General features: G+C 35.8%; 2 long non-coding RNA genes across 5 annotated transcripts in view; both read right to left on the minus strand.

Moving 5' to 3' along the window:
• The window catches only part of LOC141375405 (uncharacterized), a 180928-nt gene that overhangs the window by 100493 nt on the left and 61861 nt on the right, over nt 1-18574 (minus strand). The gene's annotated exons all lie outside the window — the stretch shown is intronic.
• LOC137496184 (uncharacterized) lies at nt 15312-18256 on the minus strand. Of its 2 annotated transcripts, XR_012383495.1 has the most exons (7): nt 18152-18256; nt 17922-18002; nt 17153-17236; nt 16978-17032; nt 16811-16886; nt 16560-16736; nt 15312-16223 (listed from the first exon to the last, which is right to left on the minus strand). It is a non-coding gene; the product is annotated as an uncharacterized lncRNA (long non-coding RNA). The 2 variants fall into 2 exon arrangements; XR_011016318.2 differs by lacking the exon at nt 18152-18256 and having other exon boundaries at nt 17922-18078.

Genomic DNA, 18574 nt, shown 5'->3' on the forward strand with positions numbered 1-18574 from the left:
CATATGACCAAATTGGAAAAGTGTTGTATGACAAGAAAGTGGTTTTTGGCAGGCACCGACTGACCTGACAGAAAAGATAGAATGGAGAAGAGAGGAGCCAGAGAAATGGCATACTTGCAAGAAAGAGGAAGAGCAAAAAAGGAGGGATCAAATTCAGTCGTGGGAAAGCCCATCTAAAAAACCTCATCGCTAACTCTGCAAATGCAAAAAAAAAAGCAAAAGTCTCTTTCAGTTTCTCTCATGGTTCTTGCCTAAAAATCACTTACATTTTTTTGGACACAGATACAAATCCTGGAGCTTTTATCGTCTCAGAGCAACCTATTTACAACAGAGAGGAGAAGAGCAGCATCACAGCATTCAGTAATTGCCATCTCCTGCTGAAAGCAGGAGAAGCTAGAGTTTCTTTTCTTTGGACGTTTAATGCACACCTTCCATCCAAACTGCTCTCTTTCGCCGCCTTTCTTCCTTTCTTTTAGCTATCTGCAGTAATTGCTCTCATAGTTTAGTGGACACAAGTTACAGTGTGTAGATGTGTGTGTGTGTGTGTGTGTGTGTGTGTGTGTGTGTGTGTGTGTGTGCGTGTGCGTGTGTGTGTGTGTGTGATGTTTTCGAAAGGGGAGGACAGAGGACGGGTTCTTGTGCAGCTCTGAATCATGTGTGTCTGTGGGGGAGCAGTGTTGTGGGATTTGGTTGACTCTGGCCGATTATGGTTGCTTTGTTTTGGCTGAATAGCAGCATTTTTGGAGGTTAACATGTGATTCCCCACGATAGAAGATTTGCTAGATGCCAGCTATAGAATCTCCATTAGCCATTATAGAAACATCTAAAACACAAACTACTCTAGATTTAAAGGTTAACAGCATCAGCCACACTCACCCATGCTGTATACACACACTCTCTGGGGTGCAGTAAATGGACTAAAAACAGAGCGAATGATGACAGAAGCGTATTCCACATAAACAATGAGAATGATAGCACATGTCAGATTCATGTATTTACATACAATGATGCACACATACACACACATATTTGTGTTACTGGTTTTTTACACATGATATTTCCTGAAGGTTGGAAGATAAATGTTCTAAATGGAGGAGTAATATGACGGTCTAGTGGTGTATTAATACAGCAGTCGTTCATCATGCAGACGGCCTGGTCCTGTCTTGGCTCCATGGGCCTTCACTAACTCATGCTGTTAACAACAGACCTCAAGAGCTCAGTGCACTTAAAGCACACACACACACACGCACACACGCACACACACACACAAACACACACACACACATACACACACACACACACACACACACACACACACACACACACAGGTTAACTAGAACATTGCATCGGTAAATTATAGTTCAAATTTAAAAAAGCATTTAATATTATTGATTCTATAAATATTATATAAAATTGACCTCTTATCTTGTTTAGTATATATTATTTCAATTTGCTATATCCAGTATTTTTTGCAAGCTTTTATCAAGGTAAATACAGACATCTTTACAAGTTTTCTTTACATGTACTTTGTTTTGACTTTTTCAAAGCATTTATTTACTAACAAACAGCAAAATGGAAATTATGGGGTTAGAATATAAATTTCTGCCTATCAAAGATACAATATGGTGATTTTGTTCAATCTAATAATAAAAAAAAATAATAATAATAATAATAAATAAATAAATAATAATAATATTAATTACAACAGTTTTTCGGTTTTAACCAATGGTCCAATGGTAATTTACCTTAATTATGTCTTAAAGAGAGCTCAGGGTGTCTAATGCACCCCCGGATCACCCTTTGTACTCTGTTTCTGCTGCCATCAGGACGTCGTTTTAGAGTTACTATTTGCGGGAGAAATAGAATTTAAAATTCCAGCGCCTGATCCAGCTGAGAGGAAGATCTAAAACATGATGTATTGTATGCTTTGAGTAATATTTTGGTAATGTGTACATGGGACTTGTGTACATGGCCTGTGTTATGGCACTTTTTTCACTTTTTTGCTATAGTAATTGACAGTAAGCAAGAGAACACAAAAAATAAAAGACACACAAGCAGACATTAAAGCAAGTGTTAACTGTGTAATGAAGGTACATTGTACTGTGTAATGAAGGTACATTGTACTCTGTTCTTGGGACAAAGGTTTTTTTTCTGTCATGCCAAGCCAAGTAGTCAGATATTTTTTGGTTTAATTTATTTTTAAAGTATGATATCATGTCACAGTTTCACTGTTTTACCGTATTTTTGGTCCAATAATATAAGCAACATTGTAACTGATAGTTACCTCATACTACCTCCTTGTTTGTTATTGAGACACTGTCACTTTATAATATTTACAAGTTTTTTGCACTCCATACTGTGTTTTACATTATACTGTACTTTTTGCATGAGAAGTTTATTTATAAACTAATTTCGAGAGGATTGCTTGCAGCTGGTCCCGCATTATTCAATTTATGATTCAACAATCAGATGATTCCTGAGCCACTATATATACCCTAAGTTCAAAATAACAGCAATCTTTGTTTTGAAGAATCCCCCCTTCCACCCCTACTCCTCCTCCTTTACTAGATGGGTGGCACGGTGGCCCAGTTGTTACCACTGTTGCCTCAAGTTTCTGCCTTTCACGTTCTCCCCGTGCTTACTTGGGTTTCCCCCGGGGTTCCCTGGTTTCCTTCCACCATCCAAAAACATGCAACCTAAATTTAATTGACTGATCCAAATCGGCACCATAGACATGCTCCTAGTAAGTAGTAATCTCTTTAGTGCAATCACTATCTGTTCATTAACTACTACAGCAGGGGAGTTCTCGAGATCTACCTGAGCTCAAACTCCTCTCTCGCCTTGCGAATGATAGGGAGCCCCGAGCTCGAGGAACTTGTGAGTTCAGGGCTCGCTCCCAGGACAACATGCCAAACAAGCTTTATAATCAATCATCAGCTAAGTGTGAACTCTTGAAGTACTGTTTTGCATCTGCACAACTCTGGTTTGCATTCCTTGCCATGTGCCCTTAAGTGGCACTCACCCATTCAGCGGCGGGAACTGGTGGACGAAACAACATTAATCATAAGGTAAACACAAAACAAAAGTCTCTATCTGGAGCTCCTTCATGAGACTCGACACTTGTAAACACTGACTTCTTCGGGCTCTTGGCTCTCAGTACCACCCACACTCATCATCGATACCAAGCCGACAAATCACAGAACTTGCGCTACACATCATTGCGAAGTGTAGTTAAATTTTTAAGAGGTGCGCATCAGCGTAGGCGTCAGCCATCGCGGTCGCTATGCGACCTCGCGAAGGCTGTGCCTGACCATATGCATGCAATTGACGCAGAAGTATAAATCAGACATTTCGATTCTCAGTATGTCCTGTACATGTGGTTGAATTGACAACAAAAGTTGACTTTGATTTTTTTGACTTTGATAAGCATTGAAAACTTTTTTTAAATCAAACGGAACACAAATTTTTGAACAATAGTATATTTTCTTAATTCAATTGTTTCACACTTTTTGGTAAAACCACGAGGCTTTTTAATGGCATGTTCAATTATGACAAATCATCCCAGGTAGAGTGACATCACCAACAACACTCACCTAAATTAACAAACAATGTCCTTGGCAAAGTGTCCACAACCTTTTATAATAGCTAATATGTTTCCTGCAATTATAATTTCCAATTTCCTGTAAACAAGGAAGAGGACATAATAAAAGGTTTGAATAGCTATCATTTAGCATAAATTAAAGAAACTACAAACAATGGAGATCACCTTTACCACAGTTGGAGGTAACCCTAAAAACATGTCCGTATTGCAGATTGTGGCATGTTTTAGTGGTCGAGTGCCATGGTGTGAGGGCTGAACATCATAGCCGATCACAGTGTTTGTGTGTGTGCAAGCAGGAATGTGAGGGATTTGAGGGGGTGGAGTGTTTAAGAGGAGTGGCATGAGACCCACACACCCTGAGATGAGCCAGCCAACACAGGGTTAGTTGAGGAGAACCAACCAAACTATCAATCACACTTACACGGGCACCAGCAACACCACTGTCACTGAGAAAATACTATGGAAAACCTAGAATACGAGAGGGAACGAGTGTAAGAGAGATGTTCTTTAACATGTGTTTGTGTTTGCTGTGTGTTTGTGGTATTATGAAGGATGGAGGATTATAAGAGTTTTCCTTCTCAACCATCATAAATCAGAAAGAATAAGACATGGCACCACAATGCCAACCAAAAACCTAACCCATAATCTCACACATGCACGCACATAAACACAGACACAAATATACCCATGAGTGCTAACCGATGGAGTGATCAGCCTCACACACGTGAACATTCAAACAGCCACAAACACTCCCACCCATATCCTATTTGTCCCCAAATACACAAACATCCAAGACGTGATCTCACAGCGGTAACCGACTAGCTTCAGAAGGTCTGAGCCTTTTGTCTTCATAATCCTCTAAATCTGCCATGCAGCAGCCAGTCAGACTTGATCTCGGTGTCGGGACTGATTCCAGTTTCAGACATTAACTGGAAACTCTTATGAATCAGCAATATTACCTCAATGAGCAGTCATCGACACAGGAGGACCTGATTGGATGAAGAGCAGGTTGACAACTCTTTGTGTGTTGATGTGTTGTGTGACAACAGTAATAGTTGCTGGGAATTAAGGGTGTGCAGAAAAGTCATCTACTTTATTTGGAAACACCCGGATGTGGACAGGGCTTAAACCAAAAGTGCGTTGGGATTTTTCGTCTCTACTCCTACAGTTTTCAAAATTATTCATAAGCTGTAAAAACAGTGAGATGTTTACAAACCCAACCACTAAAATGAATTAAAAATTAGCATTTATATAATGATACAACAAACAAGTCATTAGTCAATCCAGCCTTCTATACAGCATATACCTACATTCATTTGTAACAAATATGCATAATGCCAGTCTATGGTCTTCAATGGCTGTTCGTGTACAACCCTGTTTTGACCCTCAAAAAATCCACTTCCAGTGGATGGGGTTTAGGCTTTAATTGAGATAGCTGTATAGCTAGACCTGGGAACCTGGGAAGTCTGGGAACTTTGGGCTTTTTAAATGGTCGCCCACTATGTTATTTGTCTGACAGGTTAACCAACCAATCACCTTTCAGTTTGTGGCACGTCATCTTTATGGGCAGAGAAATGTCCTCGAAATAATGACCTGTTAACAAGCGAAATTGGTGCATCAATTATTCACGAATGTCTTGGAAAATTAGCAACAATGGTGTATTAATATTATATAAAACATAGGAAATCATTCATTCTTACATTTCTTTTTCTTCAGTTTAGTCTCTATTTTACCACAATAGAATGAACCACCAACTATTCCAGCATATGTTTTACGCACTGGATCCGCAGTGACCAGCAACCTTCTTACTGTGAGCCACTGTGCTGCCCAAAGTGGATCAGTAGGGCATATATTTTGTTCTGAGATTAATTCCTTATTTTGGTGATGATTAAAAGATCATCATATGTAAGATGACTGAGTTAAAGTTTTCTTTGTTCTTTAAAAGCAAGATTTTGCTGTATTTGTGAGTATCCACAACACACAGTTACTATTTTGAACGATGTATTTCTCTTACCTGTATGACCAAAATGGCAGAATATGTGAAGGTTTTGAGTGCTATTACAAAAAAGAGAGAGCATAAGCATACCTGTGCGTTTGTCAACATCACAGGTTAAATCGTGAGTAATGCGTACTTTTAATAATCTGCCGTTTAAGTCAAAACGAAAAATGCTCATCCTCACAAACCTATCCTCACAATGACAGAGGCGAGTATAGCCAGGCAGCCAGTAAATCACTGATTCATGATTGTTTTAAAAAGTTATCTTCTTATTAATTAGCACTGTTGTCAATATAAACATTGCAGCTTTATTTATCCATTAAAACTTGATTCCAGGTGAGCTGATAAAGATTGCTTCACACTCAGCTCCCGGAAATCCTGTATTTGAAACCCATCAAAGGATGACTGTGGATCTGCTAAAGTGTTTCCAGAAAAGTTTGTCCTATACATCATACATTTTGCCAATGATTAGTGGTTTGTGCCTGGCGGGATGTCCGAGGCTGAAATTATAGTAAATCCAATGCCATCTATAGAGCTGAAATTGTCATTGAATTAGGCCTCTGGTTTCTGACACACACTTTCAGTGTAAGACCAATAAGGTAAATGCCGAGCTAGTGTTTTTCCCATACTGATAAACTTTCGGTGACCTGTCATTGTGAGTTTTTTTTCAATGTATAGGGTTCCTTTTACAGCATTGATGTTGTAATGTAATTAAAATACAATCAGTTAAATAAACTTTGGGATTCATTTAGTTGCTCAAGCGCAAAATGAGGCAAAAACTGTTTACTCGCACGCGCTCATCAGAATCGGCAGGATAGTGCAGAAGCTCCATTGAATATACTAGGGCAAAATAAATGTTCATATTATAAAGACATGGCGGGGAAAATTAAATGTAATGCAGTGCTTCTTGTACAATCTGAGACCCACTTTATTTCGGATATCACTCAGCCAGTGGAGATCGCTGATTTTTAAAGAAAACAGACCTTAAATGCGCCAATTATTATTATTTTTTTGGCATACAGTTGACTGGAAGCGCTTAACCCAGGTTACTGGCAAATTCAAATTCCTATTAGCATGCTTCGGCATTTACCCTATCACAACAACAGACTGGGCCATCTGACCAATCAGAGCAGGCTCTTGGAATGAAAGTTAGTATTATGAGAAAATGACTTGCAAAACACTTTAAAAACAAACTTCACTTTTAAAATAGAATAACTGGAGCACTTCAATGTTACTCTCAGATTTCTGAGACACGCACAATTTGAAATTGAAATTGCATTATGGACATTTTCATTCATAGTTTACACTTAGTTTATTGGCTTTGCAAATTTACCACTGTGCAATATTTTAGAGAGGTTTATTCATTCATTCATTTTCTTTTGCTTAGTCCCTTTGTCCCACAGTGAAATGAACTGCTAACTATTTTGGCTCATATTTTTTGCAGTAGATGCCCTTTCAGCCACAACCCAGTACTGGGAAACAACCATACACCCTCACATTCACACATACATACACTACAGCAAATTTAGCCTACCCAATTCAACTATACTGCATGTCTTTGGACTGTGAGGGAAACAGTATGGGAGTATCCCGGAGGAAAAACAACCTGAACACGAGGAGTACATGCAAACTCCACACAGAAATATCCAGCGGGACTCAAATAGCAATCTTCTTGCTAAGAGGCAACGGTGCTAACCACTAAGCCGGTGTGCCGCTTTAGAATAATAAAATAATAAATTCTACAAAATACTAGTTATTTCTTTTAAAAATCTAGTACTCAAGGGAATTTTTTTTGTCATTTTAAAGCAATTATTCATGCCTTTCCAATAAGTTGTTCGTCTTCAGGCACATCCCTACAGTACATAGTTTTCTATGTGCAAGTGTTTATATGTGTGTGTGTGTGTGTGTTTGTGTGAGTGCGTTTACCGCTGAAAATTCTTCTCATGTCATGTCACTCGTATGACAGACTGGCTGTGAGCCTAGATTGCCCTTTTGAAGAATTATGGTCTATTGCCTGTCTTTTATTTCCATTAACCACCCCCAAAAGCCACGACTGTTTCTTTCTCTTTCTGTCTCTTTGTTTCTGCTCTGGTTTCCGCTTTGGTCTCAGCTGGTTGGTGGTGATAGCATCTCCCAGGCTCTGGACTTCCTCCTAACGCACTCAGAGAGTCTCTGTCTGGACGGTTAGTGGCTGGTGACCAGAGCCTCATCTCAGAACTCCAGACATGCATTCATGAAGTAGGGAAAAAGGATCAACAAGAGGAGGAATGCTGTTAATGTGCTAAAATTCTAAATGCATTATTGAGTAAATCAAATGATTTGTGTGAGTAATGTATTTGATTGGGTGAATATGTTTGTTTTAATAGCTGGGGCAAGGGTGATATGGTCAGCTGCCTCAGATGTTTTCCCTCTCCTCCACTTACAGTACATCTCTTTCAGTTTATCTGTCCACAAGTTTCAGTGTAAGCTCTGTGGCCTTTTACAGAAGCAAGACTGTAAGTCTGGCTTTAGTGGTATGTCAGATTCTGATTCAACAAGTTTCAATCTGATTTATAGACAATTTCGGTTTCCTCTGAGTTAAATAAAGCATACAGTATATGCACTGGAAATTTACATTAAACAGAGTGAATCTTCAATAAGAGTAATAATTCACAATTCTTTTTTTATACTTTAGGTTTGTTATATTAGTTAACTGTATTTAGACTAAAATGGTATGTAATGTTATTTGTTGTTATAAAAACATTTTATATAAAATGTTTAACAAACCAATTTTAATGCAAAATGATACCAACATGACATCTATAACTCTTTTTTGTAGTTAATACAAAACAAACAAACAAACAAACAAAAAAGCACAAAACAGAACTTCACAGAAAGCAAAAAAAAAAGCAAATAAATAAAAAAATAAACAAAGATTGTCAGTACTTTAATTGATAGTAATATTAGTGCATGTGGGTATCTGTATTTGACAGTTAAATAAACATCTTTATTTATTAAAAAAACTATCTAAATGAAAATGGCTAAAACTACAAAAAAATTATTAAAATAAATAAAAAATTGCTTGTAATTTATTTTTTTAAAAATAATACATTTGCCTATGGATATATAAAAAAATTGTGATGTTCTTGTTCTTTTAGCATAAAAAATATGCAACCGCAAGGGAACTAGGAACCACACCAGATTTTAATTTTAAAGTGTTGAGTTTAGTGCAGTGTCACGGTGGCTCTGGTTCTGGTTCAATCACTGGTTCGAGTCCTGACTGGGTCAGCTGGCATTTCGGTGTATAGTATGCATGTTCTTAGTTTCCTCCGGGTGCTCCGGTTTCCACAGTCCAAAGACATGTTCTATAAGTGAACTTAATTGTCTAAATTAATTGACTAAATTGTCCGTAGTGTATGAGGCTAATTGAGTGTGTATGGGCGTTTCCCAATACTGTGTGGCAGCTGCATTTGCTGCATAAAACATATTCTGGAATAGCTGGCGATTCAGTTTGCTGCGGTGAACCTCTGAATTAGAGACTAAGCCGAAGGAAAATGAATGAATGAATAAATGAGTTGCGTGTGCATGTGCATGTACAGTACATACATGTGATTGTGTGTAATAGTTTTGTTGATTTACAAAGACAGAAATTACCTAGTTGTACTCTATTAAGGTGGTTTACGCGGACATGCCTTGTGTCCTCATACTTACAAAAAACTTAAAATCATACTTAACAGGGAACTTTTCACATTCAGATTTTGCCACATTTTCCTGTGAGGGTTTGATTTTGGGGTAAAGCCATGTAATAAGACAATTTAACTGTATAAAATACATTACGCCTAAGGAGTGTCCCCGTAAACCACTAATACCAACATGTGTGTGCACGTGTGTATGTGTGTCCTATTGTACTAGAATGCAGCAGAATTCCTCCGCTTTCTTTCCATGCTTGCTGAGTGGACATTGACCACGACTGCTAAGGATAAACTCCCACTCGACAGCAGAAGGACAAACACATTCTATTTTTCTTGGTTAGATTCAAACACTATGTATTATGCTTCTTGTGTTAATGATTGAAAACATGAGCTCTCTTGGTCCTCTCTGAGGTTGACAAGTTTGTAAAGTGCACACAAAAAGTCACACTTCTATAGGCATGTTCTCCTATAGTCATTCACACATGCATACAGTCCAACAACATATACTGAGCAGATTTGCCTTCAGTAGATAAAACCAAAAACTCCCTCATGTGCATGAGCAAAGATGATGAAATCTACAGCTAAAGAATAAACATTTCTTTATTGCATGTAAATACACATATACGGCATATATGTTGAATATTTAAAACACTTTGGCAGTCATTGCTGTTTTCATATTTTTTTAAATAACTTTTTAGTCAGTCAAACACTTTGACTAAAATATTGACTTATTCACCATGAGATTTAATAACTATTTAATCTAAACTTTAAAATAATAAAAAACAATTTTAATAAATAACTATTTAATATTTTTTTTAATTACTCAAGTTTAGGAGACCTTATGAATAATAATGAATGCACTACATTCTGTTGTGAAAACAACAATAATCTCATTTACAACAATAATCCCATTTAAATTCATGATATTGACAGTCAAAAGTAATGCAAATATAACGACCCAAATAAAATTGTAATTTAAAAAGAGTAAGAATACATCACCCGAACCAGTAAATGTTATTGATTATACAGAGAACAAATTTAATTATGTTTTTTCATTTTTTTTGTGTGAGTGATTATGTAACATACATGTGTGTTAAAACTGAAGATTGTTAGATTGATGTTTTCATGCTTAACACATTTATAAATTGATCAATAAGTGATCTTAACAAATGTATTTCTGTTTCCACAAAATTAATCTGCAAAAAATAGAAACAATTATATAATTATTATTATTATCATCATCATCACCATCATTATTATTATTATCATTATTATTGTTATTATTATTATTATTATTATCATCATTACTATTATTATTATTATAATTATTAATACTATTATTATTATCATCATCATCATCATTATTATTATGATTAATATTATCATCATCATCATTATTATCATCATTATTATTATTATTATTATCATCAGTACTATTATTATTATTGTTATATTCAATAATAATTGACCACTAAAAGATTCTCATTAAATCAGATATCTCATTTAATAATATTAATATTGAAAATTGTTCTTTTAATTTGTATTTCCCAATGTTAACTATATTATATTAACTAAATGACTATATTAATCAATAACTATATTGATTAACTAAATGATGCCTTTCTATATCATCAAAAAATAAGAATTATTCCAAAGGTTGGATTTTATATAATCCTTATTTTTAAGATACAAAAAATTATAGCATCTTAGCTGTGATGGCAGTGACAAAGTAGAGCGTTACTCTGAAAGCTAACCAGGCTCCATGTGAAATCACATTGAAAAATGGACTGCCTCACGAGAGAGTCTCATATTCTGGCCTTTTTATTTAGTTGTGTTCATTCCGGCTCCGCTGAGGGCCTCGCCTGGCTCGCGTCTACAACCTGAGCTGTGCGAAAGTCTACTTGGAGCATAATCGCTATGAGAACAGAGGACTATAAGCCTTAGCCAGCACTGATCAAGCAACTTGGCCGTAGGAGAATTGTCCTCGCAAACAAAGGTTTTAAAGTCTGTTTTGATATTTGCAACTCGGGATTAATGTTTGGACTTTGGACCTCGTTGTTTCAAGCCCCCTTTTTTGGGCTGCTTCTATTGTTATATAAACTAAGTTTGAAACACACAGAAATAAGCAGTGTGTTCTTGGACTGAATAGCGTCTTTATGCACTTATGTAATGACTGGACAGCTTGAACAGGAAAAAGAGGAATCATGGGTTGGGGCTGAATGGTTGAGGAGTCTGATAGCAGTTCAGCTAAAGATGACCTTGTGTGCAGGTGAGGTCAATATGACCCTTAAGGCACACACTGCCTTATCTGTGAACTTTGCACTGCACAGCGTAGCAGCATTTACGGAAAGGAGAAGGAGCAGAAGAAAAGACAAAAACATTGCGAGAACATGCATGAGAGAGTAAGAACGTGATATGAATAATAGTTGCATGCGAAAAGTATTGTCTGCACTAAGCATTGTGATCTTCAGAGTGGCAGCCAATGGTTTGGGTGGTCATAGGAACTTATGTTGAGTTTGTTCATCATTAGCGGTGTTTGCTCTGAAGGCGGTCCAGTATTGGGTATTAAAAGTTTGTTTGAAAGATCCTGGAGCAGTAAGAAAGTGTCTATATGCTGGGTTGAACTCACACAATGGACACTGTGACTCCGGCTCACCTTCACCCAAACACCTGCATGAAAGCATGCCAGCACATCCTAGAGACAGGTAAACACTGAACATGGCCTGCACTGCTAAAAGTGGGGGTTGTCCAGGAAAAAATATCAATGAAAAAAAATAATAAAATTACTTTATAAAATAAAGTTTTAGAAAGAGACATTTTGAAAGAGACATTTTTGAACATTTTAAAATTTTCGTCCAATGACAAATTGTTTCACAAAAATAATTAGAAATCTGAAAAAAAAAAAAAAAAAAAATATATATATATATATATATACAGTATATATGTATATATATATGTATGTATGTATATTCACTATTTCCATAACCATTGTCAAGACTGCTAATAAAAAAATGTTTCTTGAGGAGCAAATCAACATGTAAGAATGATTTCTGATAGATCATGTGACACTGATTCCACCTTTGCCATCACAGAGATTAATTATATTCTAAATCATTTAATAGTAGAAGGGTAACCTTGTAAAATTGTATTTTAATCAAATTGATGGAAATATTATACTTTAAGTATATATACTTTATACATTTATAAAGTAATATATTTTAAACATATATACTTAATACATTTATAAATGATAAATACATTATACTTTATACATATACACTTTATAAATTTATACTGATCTTAAATTTCTGTTTACTTCTAGATACACGCTGCCAGTCATTTTGGCACCACTTTGTCACTAATATAGCACTGTGTATGTGTGTGCTTAATTAAAAATTGTTGTTTTTTTTTTTTAAAAAAAGCCCTCTTAAATGTGGTATATGTACATAGACTTTTAATTTCAGTTAGCCAACTCATAAGTTTCAGGCGAACTGTCATACCATTACAAAACATACACAGAGTTTAAGATCCTGATTTCTTTAAAGATCAGTGATCTTCACTGCCTGACTGAGATACTATATAAAGTGGGTTGCACACCAGACAAAAAGCACTTGTTCTGCACCATGTCTTTGAAATATGGACATTTATTTTACCACAGTAATTTCAATTTTGTAATTTCTGCCCTCGCCTGCTGCTCCTGATGGCGCTTAAATTTTAACAGTCATTCATCTCATTTTATGCTTAAACAACTAAATAAATGATTAAGTCTATTTAACTGATTATATTTTATTTACATTACAACATTGATGCTGTAAGAGGAACCTTATGAAATTGAAAATAGTTTATCAGTGCCATTAGCTGTGCAAATACCAGTTCCTGGTCTAAGAATGTGTCTTGTATAAATGTCCCAGAAACACATCTGTCGGGCACAAGGTGAGACTGAAACTCCTTAATTACACAGGGATTTATTAAGACTGATTAATCAACTAGCCAACTTCATCCCTAGAGTAAAATCACATCCATACATCTAATGGATATCTTTTAAGATTCTGTATGTATGTAACAAATGATCTTAGACATGCTTCCTCAAACTTATTATGTAAAGCGTGTAAGATTACACAAGATTTGTGAAGATTTTCAAGCAATGTATCTCAGAAGAATTACCTCTAATGTCTCAAAAGAGCAGGAAATTCTTAATTAAAATAAAGTTGTTGTTTTTTTCACAGAGATGTGCATAGAAGAACTTTTTACTCAAAATGATTCATAATGCACAGACAAACATGGACAATCACTAGATTATAGCATGTCACTTTTCAGACATTCTACGACCCGACAAATACAGATTTAGCATGTTTAGTCCTCAAAAACAAGCTCCAACAGAAACCAACAGGCGTAACCCACTAATCCAGCAAAGTGTTAGCTTTTAGAGTGGAGATGATTTCAAAAGCATTTTCCGCCATTTTAAAGAACTTTGCAATTGGAGGCTTCCATGACTGTTCTTAAAAGGATAGTTCACCCAAAAAATGTAAATCTCACCCTCAAGTGGTTCCAAATCTTTACCAGTTTCCTTTTTCTGTTGAACAAATAAGATTATTTAAAAAAATGTTAGAAAACTGTAACCAAATAAAACAAATACTATGGACGTAAATGGTTATAATAAATTATTTAGTGTTTAACAGAAGAAAGCAATTCAAGTGAACTATACCTTTAATGAAATTATACATTGGTATACACAAATGTATCCCTTAAATTATTTAAATTGCCTTATGGGAGTTCTGCTCCATTGACTTTTGATGGTAAAAATGCAGTGCTACAGTTTAACAAAGTGACATTTATTGACATTTCATGAGTCTGAAAGAATATATCCTATAATTAATAATATAGACATAGAAATAACTTCATAAAACAACAGAAATAGTACTGGCAGATCATTACCTGTTAATTTTCATGACCAATTTATTGTTTCACTCTGAATAAAATGTCAATAAAACACTTCAAACATTTCAACGTCAAAAATGTATTCTAGTTACTAGTAATCACTTTAATCAATTCTTGTTATAAGCAAGAGCTAGATTTACACCTTTGAAAACAGTTAATATTTACTAAAGACATGCAATTACGATTTTTAAAAGAGTTTCAAGAGTTCACACTTGGATATTGCTTGATATTAATAGCAGATTTGGCAGGCTGTCACAGAAAAAAAAACCTGAGCTTAGGCTCCCGCCTGGTCAATGAGCATGTAAGGGGGTACAAGACAAGGTAGTTCTCGAGAGCTCCCCCTGGTAAAGGAGGAAAAGGGGGAGATGAGGTGGATGGGGGAATTCTTCAAAAAAACAAAGATAAGAGAGTAAGGCTAGACGGGCTATTTACAGTGAGTTTGGAATAATCTGATTGGTTTACTGATGATTACAGATGATGGACCAGCCGCAATCAATCATATCACATGCTCCTCTTAAAATTAGTTTGTGAAATTTCATTTACTTAAATCAATAGTCCTGATTTACTAAGGTCTGCTATATTCATTTTGTTGGTATTTGTAACATTATTAAACATCCAAAAACCATGACATGCAGAAATATTTGATGCAAAAAAGGGCACGCTACAGAAAACAGAGTATGTTAGGAGGAGCAAAAATGATCCACTGGTGTTCACATTTATTTGTAATGCCAGCAGACATTATCCAGACTGATGCAATATCAAACCAAATCATGTTTTTATTTGTGCTGCTCCTGGTATTTTGTGTTGATTATTATGAAAATGAACTGCTGTGTCTGTCTGCACTCTCAGAAAAAAAGGTACAAAATTGTACCTTTTAGGGTACAAATGGCCCGTCACTGGGGTGGTACCCTTAAGGGTACAAATTTGTACCTCTATTTAAAGGTACAAAATTGTACCTTCTACATTTGTACCCTTTAAGGGACAATTTTGTACCCCCACCGAAGGTACAAAAATGTACCTTTTTATATTATATAGCATTTTCAGGGTACTGACCCAGGCATTTTGATCCTTTGGTGACTGCATGCACAAATAAATAAATAAAATATTTTGGTTCGCAGATGTCCATTTTTATTTATTAATATAGAAATATTTCATTACAACTCACAACTGAATGTGTCAAGAAATAAAATTACACAGTAAATATAAAGCAGACATGTAAAACAGTAAAAAGAACAATTTAGAAAACAAATAAAAATTGTTCACTCACTGTACAGTATATAATCTACCCTTAATACAAAGACCACAAGAATACTGTTTAAGATTTATAAACACATTACACAGGCTACATCAAGTACTTCACTTTATAAAGTCCAAAGTATTTGTCTTTAGTCAGAACAATCGGTCATAATAAATAATTTGTCATCAAAATTTTCTCTGAATTTCAGAATGAAGGCAATGTTTCTCTATAAATTGCTTCAACAGTGCAGAAAACCAAATACATCAGTAGCCTCTTCCTCAACACCAGTAGATTACTCCTCATCATCCTAAAGTGGAGTTGTAATTTGTTGTAACACAATATGTGTTTATGCTTTTGATAAACATGACATGTAAAGCACTCATATCTGGAAAATGTTGTTTGATAGTCATTAGGACCACAAGTTATTTAAAAATTTGCTTTATGCATGAATGATAGCAGTGTCTGTGCTGGATTAACTTGATTGTGATTATACCAAGATCATGTAGAGAAACAAAAAACAAGGTTGATCACTCTGGTAACTGGAGTAGATCGAGGCTTGTCACCGTCCACCGTTCATTCAAAACATTCCACTGCAGAAACATCAAGGTGATCTTCTAATAAGATGGATATGTCAAAAATGTATATTCGTCCACATCATTAGGCCGGCCAATCGCAATCCCATCAACTCTGAAGACTGCTGTGACTCGTCTTGTTAACACAGTTGTCCAGTCGGTGGCCTCCTCCTGTACTTGAACTGTTGGATGTGGTGAAGATGGTTCACTGTAAATGACAAAGCAATAATTACATTAATATCAGTCACTCTATCACTGATGAAGAGAAAATCAACATGCATAGAAAGTAAAATAATTAATATTCACTGATTTAAGAAAAAAAAGTATCACAGATTAAAAGACTAATATAAATTTCATTCATTCATTCAATTTCTTTTCGGCTAAGTCCCTTTATTAATCTGGGGTCGCCACAGTGGAATGAACCACCAACTTATCCAGCATGTTTTATGCAGCAGATGCCCTTCCAGCTGCAACCCAGTATTAAGAAACATTCAGACACACTTATTCACACACACATTTATACACTACAGACAAATAAGCTTACCAAATTCAGCTATAGCGCATGTCTTTGGACTTGTGGGGAAACCGGAGCACTTGGAGGAAACCTTCACGAACACTGGAAGAATATGCAAACTCCTCACACAAATGCCAACTGATCCAGCCGAGGCTCGAACCAGCGACCTTCTTGCTGTAAGGTGACAGCACTACCCACTGCATCATCCTAATATAAAGAATATCAAGCATTATAAAATGCATTTATCACAGCATATACTAAACAGAAAACAACATACGCACCGGAGCACAACGAAATGTTGAAGTGTCTCGCTTAACAAGGCTGGCAACATGAGAAGTGCTGCTGTAAAATCAATTCCTGGAACATAAGATGAAACAAATATGAAGGAATCCATACAAAGCTAGAATTGAATAATATTAATCAAGTGGAGAAAGTTTAGAAAGAGTACCTTAAAGTCAGGTCCATAGCATTCTTAAGTTGATCTCTCATCTTTCGATGAAAACCTAGAAAATAATTTTAAACACGTGGGTGTACATTAATTGTTGTTTGTAAGTAAAAACCTACAAATTTAAAATAGTATGTAAGCCATTAAAACCATGGTATAGAAAATGAGACATACTTACATCTTGTAACTGAGCCATGCTTTTATATGACATGCCTTCATTGCTCTGATGCTGTTAGGCTGCATTATGTTGTTCAATCTTGTCCTGAAATACAATTGGAAACTTCATAAACTTCAGGAAAGCAATAAGATAAAGCAATAACTATTTATTTATAGTATTTTATTTATATATAAGTATAACGTTAAACGATAGTAAAGCACCAACAATTCTGGACATGAGAGTTTGTGGACACTCCTCAACATTAATGTAACTTAGACACTGAAACGAAGATATGTACAAGCATATACACGCCACGTTTGTAACTAGCCACGTTTACATAATCAGTCGCTTTGCCGGTGACAAAATTGTGATTTTTCTTCACAAAATGGCGGTGTAACTTATATAACCGTCTAAAATTACATTTCCGCGGTCATCCGTGGCTAGAAAATGGCCTCAAAATATAAAACATTATCGATAATTACAAATTCCAGTATTAATAACAAAAGGTTTTATATCAAGGTATATGAAGACTTTAGTCGCGCGAGCTCCGGGCCACACCGCACATTACTCACGGCCCGATTCCGGTGCACGGTTACGGCAGCGTCGGCTCGCTTCTGCTGCCGCATCTGACCCGAGTAACGATACAGCAGACGGACTCGGGCAGGCGAGAATCTAGCCGCAACTGGCCCAAGTGTATTTTGCTCTTTGGGTTGCGATTATATTCCGCCGTGGCAACACTTATTAATAAAGCAGTAACGTAACGTAACATATCGTAACATAACGTATATACCTTCTATAACGTTATGTCCCTCGGTGACTTCGATATCACGTTGTATTAACTTCTTTAATAAGCTGCAGACATCTTAGCAAACTCCATCATGCAGGCCAACGTAACGTTACACCAGCCAGCCCGGAGCACAAAGCGGGGGAAAGCCGAGACCAGAGAGTCAGACAAAATCAACAGAACACGGCTTCACATGTAAAAATTAGACTGAAAATATATCTTTAATACATTCTTACCTGAAAGTGTGGACTCCAAAATAGACTTTTCTTTGAAAAGCGTGCGAAGTTCTGTGTAAACAGCCAGCATACTCTACCGACCGCCTCAGTAACAAACACTACTATAACGTCTCAACAAGCCAAATTCTTAAAGAGACAGCAACATCACCACCTGTATGAAGATGCTGTCCCTCTGCATGGTTCTTATTCTACATCCCATATATACTATAGGGACTTAAACAGTAAGCAAAGACCAGTATTTACGTTTTTAATGATTAAAATTACATTTAATTATAAATTAAATTATTAACATTTTTGAGAAAAAATGTAATTTAAATACATGAAAAAAAATAATTATTAAAATATTTAATTTAATCAATTTATTTATTTATTATATTTTTAAATTATGTATTTTAGTATTAATGTTTAGTATTAATGCATTTA

Source organism: Danio rerio, chromosome 7 (genome assembly GCF_049306965.1).
Source record: "Danio rerio strain Tuebingen ecotype United States chromosome 7, GRCz12tu, whole genome shotgun sequence".
NCBI classification, from domain to species: domain Eukaryota; kingdom Metazoa; phylum Chordata; class Actinopteri; order Cypriniformes; family Danionidae; genus Danio; species Danio rerio.